Consider the following 20,054-nt stretch of genomic DNA (forward strand, 5'->3'; position numbering starts at 1 on the left):
AGGGACACAACAGCCTCTCATTTGTAGATCTTCTGGAGTTGCCCTGACTCCCAGAGAGAGGGCTGCACGCAGCAGAGAGGGACAGAGACGAGAACAATGCTCCTGAATGTCCGAGGGCTCCAGACTGCAGCCTGGTGTGTTCTGCCACTGACCTGACTGTTTACAGCTGAAGAGAGAGCCAGGCCCAGGCAGGACCCCAGTGCCAATTACCTTGGAAACTAATTGCAAAGAGCTGTGACCATTTGCTTTAAATCATTTCATCATCACATGAAATCATTTCATGCATTCCCTGGTCTTTGGCCTCTCCAATGTCCAACCCCACCTGGAGAGCTCCATCTGCAGAAACCTTTCTCTGAAGATTGTTCCTTTAGTGATGTCCTCTCCTTGGCAGTGAAAGAGAATATTCCGTTATAATGATGTCTAAATCACCCTAAAAGCACTACAGCAAATTATTATAATACATTGCTGTAATCAGTGTAATAAAATAACACAAGCACATCAGCCATTCAACAAACATTTATTAAATGCCTACTGTGTGTGAGTTCCTGGGGATATAACTATGAAAATAAATTTAGAGCTCAGGGAGAATGAGAAACTGGAGTCATTGATAGGAAAATGGGTGCACATTGAGGCCATACTCTTAAGCGAAATAAATAGGACACACATGTGTAAATGCCAAATACTTTCTCTGGTGTGAAAAACTAAAAGTGTAAGTAAGATCTAAATGGTATAACTGACAATGTGAAATAGGAAGAAAAGGGCTAAAGGTGTAAGGGAAGTGGGAAGGGTAGGGAAAGGAAAAAAAGGAAAAGAAAAATATGAGAAAAGGAAAAAGTGGAAACAAAGTCTTTGTAAATAGGGGAGGGTGGAGGGGGTGAAAGGAGGGCAGGGCAATGGGGAAAAAATGAGAACCAAGACCTGTCATATGAAGGTACAGAGCCGAATGAGGAATGCGACTGTACTGTAAACCTTAAAAGTACCAATAAACTCAATGGAAAAATATCTGGAGTGCTGGGTAGCTCATGATGGGCTAGGCCAGGACCATGGGGGACTGTGGGAGGCAGTGTCAGTAAAAACATCAACACGAGGCCAGGGACATCTGCACCGGAACCCAGCTGTGCCGTTGCCCGCTGTGTGACCTGGCCGTGGGAACACATCTGCCTCAAGCAGATTTTCAAACCTGCACAGTCAGATATTAAGTCCATTAATCTTCAGCCCTTCTTCTTTTCTGGTATGCAAAGTAAAGACTACACAATTTCTCTAGTTAGCGGCTCCCAAACTTTTAAATATAATACTTCAACGGATTTGGAGACATAATTCATATGCAATATGATGAAGCCATTCAAAGACTAATCCAGTGGTGTTGAAAATGTGCAGTGTTACAGCCATCACTGTGATTGATATAATACTTTCCCTGAGAAGGTCATTTTTTGAGGATAAAATGAGACAATGTATAAAAATCAGTAGGCCCAGTACCAGACACTTGGTAGTGCTTTTCTGCTGGTAGTTATTGTTTCTGCTGCTGGGGCTGGCATTCCAAAAGGCTGAAAAGAGTAGAGTATGGGCCCAAAGGAGAAGGGAAGGAGCTTGAAAGACCCATGGGCTAGGTACCCTCTCCAAGAGGGGGTAACAGACTGTTAATCTCAGCAGCGAGGGTATTTTTCCAGCCCTGACACCAGGCCAACTGAACGGAATTGACTGGCCCACTGGAGACTGGTTTGAGTGGGTTCAACTCAGAACAGACCATCATTAGTTTTGACCATCACACACCAATGTGTTAACAAACAAAGCAACAGCATGCTTCAGTGACAAACAATGGCTCAGCTCTCTTTAGCGCTCCTCTTCACCCTTAGGATTGGAGCCCCAGGAGAGTCAGGCATCTCTCTTGATGCTTCTAATTCCCAAAAGCAGTGTAGCTGTCCTCTGAGGGGCACATCCGAGGGCAGCAGTCACATTTTATACTAAAGGCAAGGCCACACTGGGAAATTGCAGTCCTGGTGGGGAGAGAGCTGGACTTTCCCTGATCAGCAACGCCCTACATTATTCCAGAGTGTGTGCAGCGTGAAGCAAGCTCTTGTTGGCTATCTGGGCCAGGCAAGAATGCATGACCAAGTCTGACTGCTGGATTCTGGATTCTTGGCAAACAAGCTCTTGAGGCTACTAACTATCCACACCCCCAGGAGGCTGAGGACTGTGGTGTCCTTTGTCCTGGGACCATGATTATGTTCATGTTGCATGAAAACTTTGGCTGTGATCTCATAGACTCCCTTGGCATTTCAAATTAATGGTTTGTTCTCTTATCTCGCTTTCTAGCATTAACTGCTGAACTGCATGTTCTCCTAGCCAAAAAAAAACAAAAAAACAAAACAAAAAACTTCAGCCAAAACTTGTTTTCAGTAAATCATGCTTTTTTCTTTTCTTTTTTTTCAAAATAGTATCGATCATGTGCTTTAATGGGCAAGAGCACACAGAGATGATACCTAGACTCTAGTCTCCTCAGAAAAGCCATTTCTGACCGTTTTTGTTTTCATGCCATCATCACATTGTACAGCTCATATGGAGTTATTGTCTCTGTGTCACTGCTGTGAGCTCTCTGAGTGCAGGAACTTGAATCTATAAAGGAAACCAAAGAGTTTGAACTGACACTTTTTTTTTTTTTTTTTTTTTGCAGTGAATCTCAAGCGTGAGTTGGAATTTTTCTAGACTATTCCTGTTATGGTTTAGATCTAAACTGTCCTCCCAGAGTTGCATGTTCGGAGGCAGGTGGTCTGACAGGGTGGGTCACTGCGGTGTGACCTCGAAGGGTGTACCTTTGTCCCTACCTCCTCCCTTCTCCGATTCCTGGCCACAGGTGCTGGACACCTCTGCCCCGCCATCCCCTCTCACAATGCCATTTCTGCCTGGAAACCAGCTGACCAATGGATTGAATCCTCGGAAACTGTTAGCCAGATAAACCTCACCTCCTTCATGTTACAGGTGTTGTGTATTGTGTCTCAGCCACAGGGAAGACCCATGGGGATTGGGGCCAATGGTCCTCAATGCCATTTTGAAATCTTGATGAGCTGTAGTCTCAGGAACAGCAGTGGGGCTGGGACATCAGAGCCTGGGCCTGAGTCAGAGAGGCCTAGACTTGCCTTTTAGGTGAGAAAGGATGAAAATCACAGATCGGAGTCATATCTATACACAACAGCATCCGTAGCCAGCAGGAAATGAAGCCAGGGCTGGCAAAGAGGACATCATGTGTCTCCACCTCATTGTCAGACAGGTGCCTCTGCTGCTCTAAGGGAACATGGCAAGGGACAGTCCTCCAGGCTGGACCAGCTCCTATCCTGAGGATGCTGCAGAGACGAGGCACTGGTTAGAACTGGATCCCAGCCTCTCCTCCTCCAGGTGAACTCATGGCATAGCCCCACTTAGTTCTTTTTTCCTGTTCCACTGGAAGAACCCAGGGAGGGCTGACAACAGTCTCCCCAAGAAAAGATAAGATACCCCCTGCAAGACCAGACAAAGGAGTAATTGCACTTTTGTGGCTCCCCACTGCTCCTCCAAGGTTCTATTGGTCAGCGTCCATAAACTCAGCTAATGCCTAAGACTATCATTCTGCTACTTGGAAAACCACATCTCTTGGGCTCATTGTGCAAACCGGGATGGCATCTCTCTAAGCCATAGCTCTGCCAGCTCTCCTTATGGATGTCTGTGTCAATCACTGAGAAACGTCCTTCTATTAGAGCCAGATTTGTAGGATCCACAGATTCTCCACTTCCGTGGACTCGGGTTTCCCAGAGCCAGGGGATGGAGTGAGGGTACTGCGGATGCACATTGCCTAAGCTCAGATCCCCACTCCACAAAGAAGGATGGTGACCTACAGCAAGATTTTGTTTTATCTTCTTGAAAAAGTATTTCTTTGCACCTTCATTGCATTATGTGTAAAATGGTGATCGCGATTGTACCACCTTAGGAGTACAGTGGGTACAGAAGCTAACTGAGGTCATAAAGGTAAGAATTTTAATTCAAATGCTGGCTAAATGGAGGATATAGAGGACATTTCTTGGCTCATGTCACACTGCCTCATCTTACTGGATGATCTCAATACCTTTTGGTGAGGCAGCCTTGTTTTCCCCCTCATTTTGGCAGGAACGTACAGCAGCAGCCTGAGAGAGCATTGGTCTAAGAAGTGAAGGAAGCAAGATTATAACCTGGATCTACAAGCTCAGCCTCCACTGCACAGCTCTGCTGCTCCTCTGAGGTTGAGTCTGTAACAGCCGTGAGTGGCTGCCCCATCCTTCGGCTTCAGGACCCTGGAAGCAGAGACTGCCCATCTCATCCTTGGCCAGCCATGGAGTCTTCCACTGGCCCGGGAAAGCTCATGTTGTATTTCGGATTAAGGCCTCAGATACAAATCTTAAGTGTACTTCCTGTTAAGAAGACAGAAGCAGATTAGATTATTAGACATCATTATCCACAGTAACAGCAGAAGGAGGGAGCGTTAAGTCTCCACCAAGGACTTCTGCAGGCCTATTGTGAGTTGGCACCTGCTGCCCCTTCCTTTTGCTCCCTGAGTCCTTCCAATCCTTGAAGGAGAGGGAGCTTGGCAATTGCTCCCATTTCCCACCTGAGCACAGAGAGGGCCTGAGAGAGACCTGATCATGACCACAGGGGGAGTAGGTGTTCTCTAGAGCAGACAAGGATTCATTTTGCTTTTTATAGAGAATAGAAATTGCTTTTCGTAATACCTTTCTCTAAGAAGTAATCCAACCTACTAAGACCTGTAATGTAAACGTACAAGATCCCAATAATGAGTGTAACTGTACTGTATACCTAAAATGTACCAATACACACAATTAAAAGAAAGAAAGAAAGAAAATTTTTAAAAATCCAACTTTTTTGAGCGCATGCCAGGGAGTTTGCTTTATATTGCCATTTCCTCCTCCCCGAAATGTGCCAAATCTCTGTACTTGTAGAAAACAATTTGAGGCTTTTATATAAAGCAGCTGCAGTGAAGCCATGGAATTTCTTGCACAAATCATTTGCCTAATTTGAACCTGCCCTGCGTTCCAACCTGTTGCTACACAAAATCTTGTCCTAAAGATGCTTTCCAGAGTGTAGGCTGAGTCCATATTTCCCTTTGGCCAGGAAATTCTGCTTCTCTCTGAGGGTTATGTCCTACTCCTATACCTAAAAGATTTTAAATAGTGGGGAAGGAAATAAACCCAAAGGTCTGATCTGTCCAAGCAAGCGGAGAATCGCACAGAGAAGTGGGTGGTAACAGTGTTCCGAGATGCCGGTCCTGAAAGATGAAAGAGATGCACAAATTAAAAACACCATGTGAATGAAGCAAGAGATGCAGGGCGAGCTCAGTGAGGTCCGAGGGGAAGCCCAGCCAGGGCCCAGGACAAGACCATCTGTGGGAGTGGCCTGGTGAATGTGGCAGCTGTGACTCAAAGTGAGAGAAAAAGAAAAAACTTTGAAAACCTTACCTCTCTATGTGACCGGCAGATACTTACTGAGCGCTTTCTCTGGGCCAACTGGGACAGTAGCAATAAACAAAATAGATCAAGGCCTTGCTCTTGTAGGGCTAGTATTTTGGGAGTTGGGGCAAGACAGTGATGCATTAAGTTGGTTTTCTTTGACTGGAACAACATATTTGACATAGGGTGTCTGTGAAGCAGATCTCTCTTTATTGAGCTCAAAGTTTTATTGGATCAATGTCTGAGGTCAAGGGCCTATTGATTTATCTTCTTGGGTGGGTGTCCGTGGGAGCGCACTGTGGTGGGGATGTGTACAGCAGGGAACGGACCCACCTGCGCTGGAAACAGAAATTAGGGTCCCCACCCTGCTTTGATGGCAGCACCGGGAGTCTCACTAGGCCCCTCCAGGTCCCTGGTGGACCCCAAACAGCACCAGCCTAGGCATCGAGGCTTTGCACATGGACTTTTGGGAGACAATCATTCTTCAGACCTTGGCAGGGATCAGGGAAAGGAAAACTAATAAAATAAAGCTCCTCGTTAGAGGGGGGCAGTTCACACCAGGAGAGGAATGGCCAGCCCTGGGTGCATCTGAATGATGCAAACCAGGAGCAGCAGAGGCTCCAGGCTGTCTGGAACTGCGGCCCACAGCTAGCTCACCTTTCCCAGCCCCGTGGGCTCGGGGCTCCGGGTCCTGGAACCAGTTTCCTCTGGCAACTGTTGGCCCTGCACACGGTCCTGTAGCAGACACGCACAGAGCCTTTCCCTGAACCAACCCAGACGAGCAAATGGGAGCCCAGCAACACCCCCATGCTAAGAAGGGTGAGCACATGGCTCGTGGGTGTCGCAGTTTCCTTTGATGATTGGCAGTGACGGTGGAGACCGAGAGACAGCAGCAGCACTTCGCCAAACAGAGCATCGCACAGTTCAAATGCTTCAGCCACACCACCGTGGGCTTCCCGACATGTTGCTTAAAGATGTCCCTCCCTTCACAGCCACTGTGCAAATGTGTGTGTGCATGCGTGCACACGTGTACTAGATTTACCTATCTTCAGTCTGTTTTGTTTGTTTGTAATTACGTGTCGTCTTGGCTCTCCCCAGAGAGTCAGCATCTTACACTTTTCTTGGAGAGCACATTGACCTCTCCCTGATCATACCTGAAACGTAGCACAGGTGCTCTGTGGCCCCACAAGCTTCTCAGGCCCAGTCCTCTGCTCCAGGCACAGGTTCTCTCATTGTTTCTCCACAGTCTCTGGGAGGAGGAGAGGGAAGAGCAGGAAGAGAGATCGGATTGATTTTACTGTAATAGGGACGTAGAAGTTATGTCCTCTCATTTAGGACATAAAAGGCCTTAGTTTGGTTCTTGGTTTAACACACTTCAACCCTATTCCTCTCTCTTCCGCACAGGGAGCTTCCCAGGGGTGTTTGGAGAGAAGAAAGAAGCCAAACCCTGCCAGGAATTCTGTGTGCTGTGAAGGGTTCATACGGCACACTTAAAATTTTGAAGATGACTGGTGTTCTTGCCACAGTAACAACAAACAAACAAAGAAGTGATAAAATAATCTGCCTGCTCCAGGAAACAGCTGGTCTGCAGCTGTTGCTAGGGGCAACCTCATTTATTTCTATGTAAATGTGAGATAATCTTTGTGCTTGAAGGAGGAGAAGGGAGAGGAGTTTTTAATCCCACTCTGGGGAGTACAGGGAAACGTGTAATTGTGTGTGCTGGAGACAAGACAGGATGTACAGTCCTGACGTCTTCATCTTGCAGAGGATCCACAGTTTACTTGGCCAAGATCACAAGCCAGAGGTGCACTGGGCGCCCAGCCAGACGAGGCTTTGGACCCTGGCTTGGGCTTACACAGATGGGGAATCCAGCCTCTCAGTCCCGCATACGCAGTCCACGTTCATCGATGCGGGAGCAGAAAACAGCCATTAAACCGAAAAATGGTCATGAAAGTCACCTACCCTGTTGCCACTGCAGGAGGAGAGAGGACCTCGCCAGGCTCAGCCCTGCTGAGTCCCTCGGGTGCTTTTGGACACCTCCCACCTCTGCTCCCTTCTTCTGGACCAGTTCTGCTCCCGCGTTCCGGGAGCCTGACTGCGGCCTCTCATTTCAGATCACACCTAAAGGCCACGTGGCCAGAAAGAAGCTCAGGCTGCTGCATTTGAAGAAGGGGCCTGTGGGCCTGGCCCTGGGGGACTCTCCATCCTCAGGCTGCTTCTGATCTAAGATGGTCTTTGTTTGTTCACTTATCTGATCACTGTTAACGCTTGCTGAGGGATTTGCTATGGGTGAAGCCCTGTTCTAGATTCTGGGGTTAGAGCAGGAGATAAAATAAATACAAACTTTTTCTTGCCCTGAGTGGACATTCTAACAGGAAATAATGGATAAACAAGTATATTCTGTAGACCACAAAGAGGGCAGTAAGTGCTTGGGGAGACAAACACTGGGTAGGGGGTAGAAAATGATGGTGTGGGAAACTCAGGGTAGGCCTCACTGAAAAGGTGATTTAGGGAGACTTCAGGGAGAAAGAGAAATTCCAGATAGAATTGCACATGCAAAGGCTCCGAGGCAGGGATATTTGGAAAGCTGGAAGTGGAGTGGCCAGGATAGGGTGAGCTAAGTGGGACAGTTACTGTCAGGTTGACAGGGGGAGCCGAGAATGTGAGCAGACAGCGTAGGCCTCCTTGGACACCGCAGACTTTGGCTGTCCTACTGCGTGAGATGGGGGGTTGGGGCATTTCGAACAGAGCAGTGAGCTGATGGGGCTTGTGTGGTAGAGGTTCATTCCAGCAGTAGCAGGAAGGCAAGGGCAAGAAAGGGCTCTGGACACTCTGGCTTTTACCAGCCAACATAGGGTGCAAGCAGTGTGCGAGCGTGCATGCATCCGCACACACTTTTACACAAGTGCATTTGCATCCACATACACCTCTGCTCAGTTCCCGCTCCCCTTACTTAGGACACCCACATGCTCCGGTCTCGATAAATAAGGAGCTCTAGCATTCATATTATTCTTTTGCAGAGATGTGCCATCAGTCACCCAGCCAGTCCCGAATTAACACTTTAGCGTTTCCCATTTTTCATCCTGCGCTGAACGTTCCGGAACATACATCCCCGAGCCTTGGCTGGCTCAAGGGTTTCTCTGAGATCAAGTCTTAGAACTGTTGACTCAACAATTCTATAAGTTCTGTAAAATGCATTTATGAATTCTATAAGTAGCTTATGGCTCTTGATACTTTATGCCAAAATGCCCAAAGGAAAAGCTGGACTCAGCACATTCCCATAGCTATGTGCCTGCCTCCCCAGCCCATCAGAAGTATTACTGCCATTTTTATTCTCTGCTAATCCGATGCTTTAAAAGTACAGTGTTTTGCTGTTATTATTGTCACTTCACGGCTTTGCCTAGATTTTGGTGGCCATTGACCTTTTGCTTAATTTTAGAAGTGCTTCATATATTAAAAATATATTCTCATCAATGTCACAAATCCTTAAGGATTTTTCTCATATATTCTTTGTATTTTATGCTTTGGAAATTATGCAGTATATACACAGGAGGAGACACAATTCATTCACAAAAGTATAAGGAGTAAAATAAAACACACACCTGTGTGCCAACATCCAGATGAGAGGCGTGAACCATTTTCAGTGTCCCAACTCTGCTGTCTTCTCTCACCCATTTGACAGCAGTGATTCCCTTGCTGTTCTTTATGCTTGAGACCAAATGATGAATCTTCCCAACAGCACGGTTTTAATTTGGCAAGGTCTAAAATGTTAGGGAAATAAAACCATACAGCATGTATGTGTCCAAAATCTGCTTTTTCCCCCCTGCAACACTACGTGAGTTTCCTCCATATGGAAGACTCGCCGGGGATCACCATCGTTCAGTGCAATCGTACAGGGATTCCCATAGAAATGGGGTTTCTGAGTCCCAAGAAAGGAACAGGGAGGTAGCTCAGTGGCTCCGCCGCCTGCCTCACAAGTGCAGCAAGGTCCTGAGTTCGATCCCCACGTACAAAAAAAAAAAAAAAAAACAAAACAAAAAACAAAACTAAGTCCCAAGAAATGCATATCTTAAGCTATACTAGCTCTTGCCAAATTATTTTCCTAAGAGGTGTTTACCAACTCCTAGTTTGATGAGCAATGTGTAAAATTGCTGATTTGACCCCATCCTTGCCAAGACATGCTATTGTCAGACTTTTTATGAAATGCAACTACACAGGGACTTTTTATTTTTAAAAGGCTAAGCATTTAGAAGAAGTTGCTAGATTTTTTAAAAAAATATATATGGGTTTTAATTTTTTTAATGATCTACAATTCTTAGAAGGCAGACTAATAGTTTTATTCTATTAAGCTGGAAGTGAGTACAACTTTTAGAAGAAATTGAGATAATCCTAATGCCAGAAAAATAAGTAAGTCAGGAGGTCATTTCTAGAAAGAAATGGTTACATTATTGAAAATATGAATACTGGGCTGTTTGGAAGTTTTGGATCAAATCGGTGTTAGAATGCAGTCACATAGGCAAAAGAGATTCCTGAGCTAATTTATCTCGGTCCACCTTTGGAAATCATTCGATTCACTCTGACCTAAAAAGAAAATGTGCAGATCAAGAGGTGAAGAGACGGGGTTTTTCACGTTCTGGGAAGTGTGTGGTGATCAGATAAAACCCCTTAAGATGTGTGCATGGAATACAATTAGTTTTGAGTCTTTTTATGCCCATCTTCATGGGCTGTCATTTCACTTTGCATTTGTGCTGTCACACACAAATTTGGGGTCACACACAGATTTCGGGATTGAAAATGCTCCCCTGCAGCCTTCCAGAACAACTGCCCCCCTTTCTCTTTCGGTTTTCCTGGCAGGAACCCCGAAACACACAGGCATGCCGACATCTGGCCTGTCCATGTGGGGAGCCAGCTGTGTGTCTATTGCATATTTTATCTGGGAAACACTGAGCCTGCTGGCAAGGTGCTTAACTGAGCCAGGCCTGAACTCCGAAGCCACTAGTACTTGTTTCTGAAGATGTCACTCTCAGTCCATTGTGTTTTCTTCCCAGGTCCAAAAAACATCCCATTTTAGTAAGTTTGGAAAGCTAAGAGATGGTGCAGGCAAAAGTTGATCACAGAGTTGCTCGGGGTTTCTCTGTCACACATAGTCTCCTGCAAGCACCGCTCTGGGCTTGGTGTTATTGGTGGTGAAATGGGAGTAACTTGAGAATTTCAGACAGGTGTCACAAGTCCTAGACTCCTACACGTGAGTCGTGAGCCTTTAGACAATGTGCTGCATTTTCTAGGCTGGTGTCTTCTTATTTACAAAGTCTGAAGGTGGCACATTTTCACTCACTAAATATATGGTGGTTAGCATTTGCTATTTGCCAGGAGCCAACATAATAATAGAACAAGAAAGAGCATCATCTCCGCTCCTAAGGATGTCCACAATTTGTTGAGAAGTGACAGAGAAGAATCGGACTATTCCATGATGATAAGACCAGCAGAGGATGTGGGTGCAGCAGAGCAGAGTGAACCCTCTCCAAGCTCAGAAGTTAGGGGTGCCTCTCAGGGAGGTATTACAGCTACAGAGCCACAGAGGGTAACGTGGGAGTCGTTAGGGAGGCAGGGCCGGGGGAGATGGCACTTACCGGGCAGGAGAAGCACATGCAAAGAGAAGGAAGTGTGAAGGGAAAAAAGCCACCTGCATCACCTCTGAGGCCCTGTGGCACTTCTAAAACATGACTCAGACTTGTTGACACTGTTCTCAAGGGCAAGTGGGAGCCTGTGTCCCCTCTGTTAAAGCAAAGCAGCCTCATACGTAAAATGGGAGTGCTGCTGTGTGAGGTCAGGTCACAAGGACATTTGTTCCTGCAGCTCGGAGTTTCCATATAAGGAATCCAGCTACCCCAAGGCCACCATACCATGAGGGAGCCCAACTAGCCATGAACAGAGCGTGGGACAGTGTTCTGGACGTCCCAGCTGAACCGGCCTTTGTGTTATCCCTGCCAGGCACCAGCCTCCCTCAGATCCACACCTGGCCCACTAAGACTCCAACACCAGGGAGAGATATAAGCCATCTCTGCCATCCTCCGAATTCCTGACCCTTAGGAACCATGTTATTCCATTGCTATTGTTTACACCATTGTTTTGCAAGGATTTGTTTGCGGCAGTGAAGAATAGAAATAGGTCTCTTTGAATTTAAATTTTGGTCATTTTGCAAAACCCCAAATCCAAATCTTACTTCTTCTCAAAAAGAAAACTGACCAATGAACTTTTTGACTTGAAGAAAAAATGGGTCCAAGCACTGTATTATCAGAGAAATTATAGTGGACAAAAAGAAATTTGTTTAAACTGTAAAAGAATGCACCGTTCTGTGTAATCGGGAAGATCAAGGTGTAAACCCAGTGGGGCAGGATCCAGGCATCTGATCAGCATTGGATTATCCGCAGTTGAGCATCCCCTTGTGCTTGGTTGGCAGAATTTAACCCAGATGCCCTCAAGCAGAAGGAAGGCTGATACAACCAACACCCACAGACCAACAGCAGCACTGAGAGGCCATCTCTCGTCCCTGCTCAATCATCTCAGCTGCTCCCCACAGCTGGGCTGGACTGACGGAGATTCTACCACTTCCTGGGACCCCACAGTCATGGCCACTGACCTGCACAGTGAGGCCACATTTACATCTTCTGAGCCGGAAGACAAGACAGGATCTCTGGATCCATGCGCCAGTGGGAGAAACGAGAGTCTTGCTGCTGTCTCATCAGACACAGAAACAGGTGCTAAGTGCAATAAACAGATGTCCTTTTAGGCAGAGATATCTTGTTCTATGCACAGTTGCTCGTGAGCATAACTTAGTACTACTCAGGACTCATAGAATGTTCTCTTTTACAGGTCTTGTTATCACCAAAGCTGCAAATCAGTTATGCTTTCAATACAGTTTGCTGAAAAAATCTCCTAGATACAGTGTAGGTAATGAGTAATATTTAGTCATCTCAGTGTCAGCCCTTTCTGTTTAGTTACTAAACATCTCTACATGTAATGATGGGTTGCTTTATCCACACTCATATTCAGTAGTAAAAAATGAAATAGCATGTCCAAATTTCTCTCAAGTCACTTGTTAAATGCAGAGGATATTGGCCAGGCGTGGTGGCGCCCAGCACTCAGGAGGTTGAGGCAGGATGATCGCTGTGAGTTCGAGACCAGTCTGGGCTACACAGTGAGTTCCAGGTCAGTCTCAACTACACAGTGAGACCCTGTCTCAAAAAACCAACAAAAACAAAACAAAACACAGAAAATGCGTAGGATATTTAGCACTATGGATCTCATCCCGATGGTCATGTTCTGGTCAGGCAGTACAGTCGGAAGCCGCCAAGCTCCGCTCCACATCTCTGTTCCACGTGTTCATCCACTTTCAGGTCTTCATGCTGGTTCTCTCTGTCAACCTCGGGATTCTAAAGTACACACGCACACACACACATACACACACACACACACACACACACATGCACGTGTTACCTCTTCTCCTTGGAGTTAACCAATAAAATGCAGCGTAAAGAGAGCAAGAGTCAGCAAGGTGTTCAGAAGTTACCCGATACATTTCAGATAAAAGGTGGAGGACACCGGAGGCGAGGTGAAGACAAATATCCTGAGCCCCTCCATTTGAGAACATGTGCCCCCTTTCCCCACTCTCCAAAATGAACCTAAACTTATTAGCATGTAGGAAAGAGCCCAGCCCTGTGTTGAACTTAACCCGGGTTCCTGCGATCTCTCCGAGGAACTTCAGGACCTGCCTTACTGTAGGTTCCTGAGATTCCTCCCACCAGGAGCAGCAGCACTGCCACTGAATGGGACACAGTGGTCTGGGTGGGGTCTGTGGCACTCATTCCACTGGGAGATGGTCCTGCTCTTCTGAGGGTGAGTCTGATCCAGACGAAAGCTCACATCATCGCCACCCCCTGGACGGCCCAGTCATTGCATGCACCTCTAAAAAGGCAATGCACCCCACCTGGTCTTCCGGGTCTCTCATGTTGCTGGATGCAGCATCATTTGGGTAGAGAAGAGCAGAGGATCAGAAGTTGCTTAGATGCCTTATTACACATTTGGAGAAGGAGGGAGAGGGCCTTCTATGCCTTTCTGGAAATTCCTTTCACCTGCCATCAAAGAAGGCTCAGAAGACCAAGCTGATCTAGGATAGGTACAGAGAAATCCAGGCACTGTGTGAAGCTCTTCCCAGACCTTTCTTTTTTATTTTTATTTTTTCTTTATTTTTTTTGTACCTGGGATCGAACTCAGGACCTTGTGCTTTTAAGGCAGGCAGCAGAACCACAGAGCTAAATCCCCAGCCTCCTACTTAAAAATTTTTTTTTTTGCATGAGCTCATTCTTGACAGGAATTCAAGATTGTCTGTGTGGGCTCTGCGAGTGTGAACTCCCCACTGATGCCCTTTATTCCCTCGCATCATCCACTTATTTCTTGTATACCTTGCACCAGCAAATATGACTGTTGTGCTTATTTGTGTGTTTGATATCTGCTTGTTCACGGCTCCCCGTGAAAACTGAAGTCCCCTTTGTACAGTGTCCCCTGCACCTGGCACCATGCCTGGTACAGAATCATGAGAGAAGGTCCAAAACAGTCTGTGCTCCCTGGTGAGTGGAGGCAGCCTGGTGAAATTTGCTGGTCCAGGGGTAACACGGAGGACCGTGGGAATGAGGAGCCACACGTTGGTGAGTTTTAGTCATAGCCCTCGGTGTGCAAACGGGGGCCTGTGAGTGGGTGCCAGACTCCTCCCCAGCCCTCACACCCCTCCTTCATCAAAACAAGTCCTAGAGAAGATGCCTAATGCTTACCAGGATGCAGTTGGATAGGAGGAGGAGCTGTTCTATAGCATAGTAAGGTAATGATGGTTGACACAATTAACTGTACATTTCTAAATAGTACAAAGGATTGTGAGTGTTCCCAACCCAGAAATGACCAGTGTTGGAGGTGGGGGTGTGGCAGTAATCCTGGTATGACTTTTACACATGATATACATCCAGGATCTCCCATACCACCCTCCCACAAGCTGATCCAAAACCTGTGAGGAGCAACGTTGCTTGGCAGGCAGTGAGCATGGGGAATGAGTGAAGCTTTGTCTGACTTCACAGCCCCGTCCCACTGCTCCCATCCCTGTCTGATCCCCCTTCCGGTCAGAGCAGCTACAGCCTTCCATCCCCATAGGAGCTTGAGCCCTACTGTGAACCACCAACTGAGGGATTTGAGCTGCAGGCTCCTTTAAATCACTCTGAAACCCACGCCCCTGCACGCTGTCCCTTCTGCCCGTGGAAGCATTGCCCTCCATGAAAACTATCCCTGGGGCAACAAAGGTTGTCAACCACTGGCATTCATGCACTGTAACATTACACTGTACCCCACAATTAGATGCAGTTATTATGTATCGATTAATTTTTTTTAATTTAAAAGACTCCTACATCCAGGAGGCAAACTTAGTCAGGACCTCCCACACTCCCAGCCCTAAGTAGCAAGCAACCCTCATTTCACAGAATCTTCACTTACACACACACACACACCGAGTGAAGATGTGTGTGCTTGACCCCACATTTCAGAAGATGCAACCAAGGCTGTGGCGTTCAGATACTTTAGGAGGAGGCACACAGGGAGGGGTGTGAACGGTGCAGCAGTGGCAGAGCACTGACACCCACATCTCTTGGATGCCCCTGCCCCTGCCCAGTACTATGTCCATCCACAAGGCTCCTAAGCCTGTCCTGAGAAGCTTGCCACCTCTGTCACCCATAACCTACTTGCCTTTACTTCTTTAATTGCTCATCCCTCTCTCTGAGCTCAGACTTTTCATCACTCCTAACTATCCCGTCTTGGGCCAGTTACAGGAACCTCTTTGATCTTCTGCTCCCCCATCTGTAAAATGGAACAGGAGGAGGGCCAGCTACTGTGGTTACTGTGAGGACTCCCACACTCAAATCCTTAGACATTCTTGGGGTCTAAATACGAGGTGTCCCCAAAGTCTCATCTGCAGAGGGCTTGACCCAGTGCAGGTCAGGAGGGTCAGGAGGGGTTAGAGGGTGACAGATTCACGAGGATACGGTGCTTCTGGGATGTGTAAGCCCCTTTTATAAAGCAGCATTGTATTTGCTTATGATCTATGCATCTCCCCTATAAACTTGAAATCATCTCTGGATGACTTATGCCTAATACAATGCAAATGCTGTGTGCACAGTTATCGTACTACATCGTTCAGCTCATAGTGACAAGGGGGAAATGTCATACATACGCAGCTCAGATGCGTTTTTGTTGTTGTATTTTGCAAATACTTTCCATCCATGGTTCATCGACTCCACAGGTGCAGACCTTCAGATACAGAGGGCCAGCCATACAGTAGTTATTTCCTAGCTCTTTTCCTCATTTTAGAGTCACCTAAAAAATTTCTACCTTTCTGTGAGCAGCAGCGTTCTATCACTGCGTTAAATACCTGAGAAAATCGATTTCCAAGGAAGACAGGATTCTTTGAGCCTACGGTGGCTTGGCCTCACCACTGTGGGCCGTGGTCGCACAGTAATCATGACTGACACAAGCGAGGGCGAGGCTGTTTACCTCATGAAGGACAGGAAGCAAAGAAGGAGGGGGCAAGGGCCTAATATCGCCTTAAGGGCAAGGCCTCAGTGACTAACATCCTTCTTCAGCCCAACAGCCCCACAAGGTCATGGCCCCACCTCTATCCTAAGGGCTTTGGGGGCACTTTGAGACCCCACTGCCCATTAACACTCACCCACCCACAGTCACAGTTCTTTCGGTTTGGATCTGTGATTGGACAGGAGCTTTTTCTCCACATCAGAACACAGCGAGCTATTTTCTGAAGGTCATTTGATGTGTGTTAATGTATAACTGTTCCTAGGACTACTACATTTTGAAAAAAAGATTTTGTGAGCAAAGAGGAACAGAATTGGAGAAGGGAGAGATCGGGGCCTCTGGCAGGTGGTGGTCTCAGCCCTCCAGGCAGTCTGTGCTTTGTTCTCTCCTCTCCAGCTACAGCAAGAAACTCCTGGGTTGGGAAGGCTGAGTCAGGGCGCTAGGGCTTTCTACCGCCCCTGCTGGGCAGACTCTTTTCATCCTCCGCAGGCTCTCCGCGTTGCCAAGAGAGCCTCTTTGGCTTTCCAGCAGTCTTGTCAGCGCGCTCTTTCATTTCACAGACCCTCACCCACCAGTTAGCCGCATCACAAATGAATGAGCCACTTGGCCCCTTATCAGCCACGGAACACTTGGCAAATACTTGATGAGCGGATTTCCAGGAACAAGGGAATCATCACATTTCTGCCTTGGGGAGGGGCGTAACTTTTGGGGTGAAGCTATTTCGTGTTGGGAGTTGATAAAATGTCTTCACTGGAGAGTCACTCAAGAAAGATTTCCCAGCTAAAAAAGCTAAAATCTGCCCTCCTATCTGATCTGCCTTCGTGTATTTTGCTAAGCCCCTGGTTTTCTACTTAGGAGGGAAGCAGAGGAAGTTTTATTCCCATATCCATTATAGCATGTGACCACGTTTCAATTATATTTTTCTTTGGACTGGATAAGGGTAATGAATAGATCTTTATCAAATAATTTGATAGACTTGGTTATACCCAGCAACTTGTGCTAATAAGATGCACTTGGAATCTTGTCTGTGTTTGAAGTTAGCATCAGCGTCTGCAGAAGGGAGATGGGGCCCCTGGAGGCTGTGCCCGGGGGTGTCATCTGCCCCTCAGTGTTGCTCACAGAGTCTGAAGCTGCACATGACTGTTCCTTCCTTGTTGGCAAATCAAGCCAACAGCCCTTAATAGTCTATTGCATGACAAGGCAATAACTGCTGTGATACAGGGGGCTTAATTGCAGAAATACAGCCCTTTAATTACCCATGAAGTCCATTGCTATTTCCCCCAGAGTAGAACAGATCACCCTTTCAGGTAAAAGAACGGAGGACTCGGTCCATGCATTTTTATGTCTTCATCTATCTATATATATTTATATGTCTTTGCCTATTACCAAGCTTACTCAGTTTAACAAGACAGAAGGTCACGAAACTGAGACCATCGAGGAATAGCAAATTCAGTTCTACCATCTGGTCTTGGGCACATAAAGAAGGGCGAGGTGGAAGGGAGGGGCAGAATGTCTTGCATCGATCAGGAGGCTCTAAGTAAGCATCTCTGCATCTGTTTATGCTGTAGAAGCCGCCCAGTGACCAATGTGCCGTGTGACTGTCCTTTGCTGTGGAGCACTCGCAGCGTGTCCAATGCCAGGCTCCACGCTCTCAAAGTATGGTTTCATTGTATCTTCCCAAGAACTCAATGAGTTATGCAGGATTATGTTCACTTGATGACAAAGAGGTCGAATCGCTCAGAGACTAATTTTTTTCTCTCATTGGGTTTATTGGTACATTTTAGGTCTACAGTACAGTTCCATTCATCATTGGGATCTTGTACCTTCACATGACAAGTCTTGGTTCTCATTCTTTCCGCTTGTCCCTGCCCTCCCTTCACCACCTCCACCCTCCCCATTAATAAACACTTTATTTCCATTTTTCCATTTTCTCATATTGTTTACTTTTCCCTTATTCCCTTTCCCCTACCCTTCCCACTTTCCCTACACCTTTAGCCCTTTTCTGCCCATTTCACAATGTCAATTATCTCATCAGGATCTTATGTACTATTACAGTTTATTCACACCAGAGAAACTATTTGGTATTTACAAATGTGTGACTTATTTATTTCACTTAGGAGTATATTCTCAATATGCATCCATTTTCCTATGAATGAGTCTAATTTCTCATTCTTTATGGCTGAGTAGTATTCCATTTTATAGAAAAACCACATCTTCTTTATTCAATCACCAACTGATGGGCAAATGGGCTGCTTCCAAGTTTTAGCTATTACAAACTGTGCTGCTATAAACACTGGTGAGCATATATCACTGTGGTATGATTCTTTTAATTCTTTTGGGAAGATACGCAGCAGAGGGATGGCTGGGTCAAATGGAACCTCTAGTCCCAGCTCTTTGAGGAATCTCCATATTGATTTCCACAGTGGTTGCACCAGTCTGCACTCCCACCAACAATGGAGAAGGGTTCCTTTCTTTCCACAACCCCTCCAATATTTGTTATTGTGTGATTTCTTGATAGCAGCTATTCTTTGTGGGGTGAGGTGGAATCTCAGTGTTTCTTTCATCTACATCTCGCTGAGAGACTAATTTGCTCGAGTAAGTGGGCAGGAAAATAACAACTGGAACCAAGGTCTGCTTGCCTCCAAAGTATGTACTACTGTGCACACTGCCTCATGAGTCATCTCTGGTAACCCACGCTAAGCGAGAAAATGGTCATGACCGAGCTAGGCCTGGAAAGGAAGCGTAGTTTTCCTCTGCCTCTCTGCGTCAGAGCATCTTCCCCAGCTTGACTCATCCCTAAGCGTCTGAACTTACCAGGTCCTAAATCAAGCAATTCAGTTACAAGGGGTTCTCTCCCCGGTATGGAAATCTCTGAGTTCTCAGCACCTTTCTACACAGATAGCTCCGGAGGGCTAAAGTAGCTAACCAACTAGTCAGAATGTGCAACACGGGTAATTCCAACTAGTCTGGGGCCCCTTGTTACACCCAAACAGAGCCCCAGTGCTTTGGCCACGCTCAATATTTAATATGAACACAGATATCAGGAAACAGACATCCTGTACCTACCTGCCTACTCTTGGGTCGAGCACTTTGCTTTCAAATATTAAATCCATTACTCACGTGTTTGCTTGCAGGGCTGCAGGCAGGTCCTCAGGTCTGCAGGCCAGGCTGGGTTGAAGCCGCAGCTCTGACCCTCGGTGGCTGCAAAGCCTCACGGGAATTGCTGGCGTTCCCGGAATCCTCGCTGGGAAGCAGGTTCTACCATCTGCAGGAATGTGGGAGGGCCACACAGCTGAGCAGAAGCAAGAGAGGCCACTATCTCCGATGTCAGGGAAAATGCTCTCCAAACGTCTGTGCACAGGCTTTGGGTCTTGACAGCCAAAGGTAGGGAGTCTTCAGCTCTGGGCAGAGGGAGGTAAGAGAGGTGACAAAGGCTGGGGCTACCGGTAGAGGTCCCAGATCCCCCAGCTGTCGACGTGAACTGGGCACGCCCCTGACCCCACTGAGCCCAGGCTGCAAAAGCAGACCATGTGTGCTGGGAGAGAGACGTGCTGCTTCAGCTGCGCACCCACAGCCGTTGTAGCTGAACACTGAGGAGTCAGATGCTCCCTCCAACCCTGGAGGGAGCGGAGGGAGCACTGAGGGACAGTCTGTCCCAGATGTGCACAGCTGCAGGCCCCGGAGGCCCAAGGCCCAGGCTTTCTGTGGGGGGTGCACTGTGTTCTCCTTTCTCCCCCACTGCTGAGGGCTGACAGAGCGGGCACAAGACCTCTCTGTGTCTGGCTGGGATAGTGGCCACAGTAGAGATGGGCACATGATGTCCCCAGGCGCCCCTTTTTAATGGCTCAGCCCTCTATGGGGTGTCTTTCCTTTTCAGTCTTAGGAACATCCCTGCCCCCTTCCCCAAGTGGCCTGGCTCTAGTTCAGGACCATCTGGAAGAACGCAGCCCTTGTGTCTGTCTG

At 47.0% G+C, this 20,054-nt stretch overlaps 1 long non-coding RNA gene across 3 annotated transcripts; it reads right to left on the minus strand.

The window, feature by feature from the left end:
- Positions 1-864: 864 nt before the first annotated feature.
- On the minus strand, positions 865-19,702 carry LOC104852832. Of its 3 annotated transcripts, XR_004518634.1 has the most exons (7): positions 19,212-19,702; positions 12,109-12,229; positions 9,071-9,229; positions 6,623-6,717; positions 4,197-4,415; positions 2,961-3,338; positions 865-2,613 (listed from the first exon to the last, which is right to left on the minus strand). It is a non-coding gene; the product is annotated as an uncharacterized LOC104852832 (long non-coding RNA). The 3 variants fall into 3 exon arrangements; XR_004518635.1 differs by lacking the exon at positions 865-2,613 and having other exon boundaries at positions 2,656-3,134; XR_777605.2 differs by lacking the exon at positions 865-2,613 and having other exon boundaries at positions 2,656-3,338.
- Positions 19,703-20,054: the final 352 nt, after the last annotated feature.

The sequence above is a fragment of the Fukomys damarensis genome, unplaced genomic scaffold, assembly GCF_012274545.1.
Source record: "Fukomys damarensis isolate Sample0158 unplaced genomic scaffold, DMR_v1.0_HiC HiC_scaffold_23, whole genome shotgun sequence".
Classification (NCBI taxonomy): domain Eukaryota; kingdom Metazoa; phylum Chordata; class Mammalia; order Rodentia; family Bathyergidae; genus Fukomys; species Fukomys damarensis.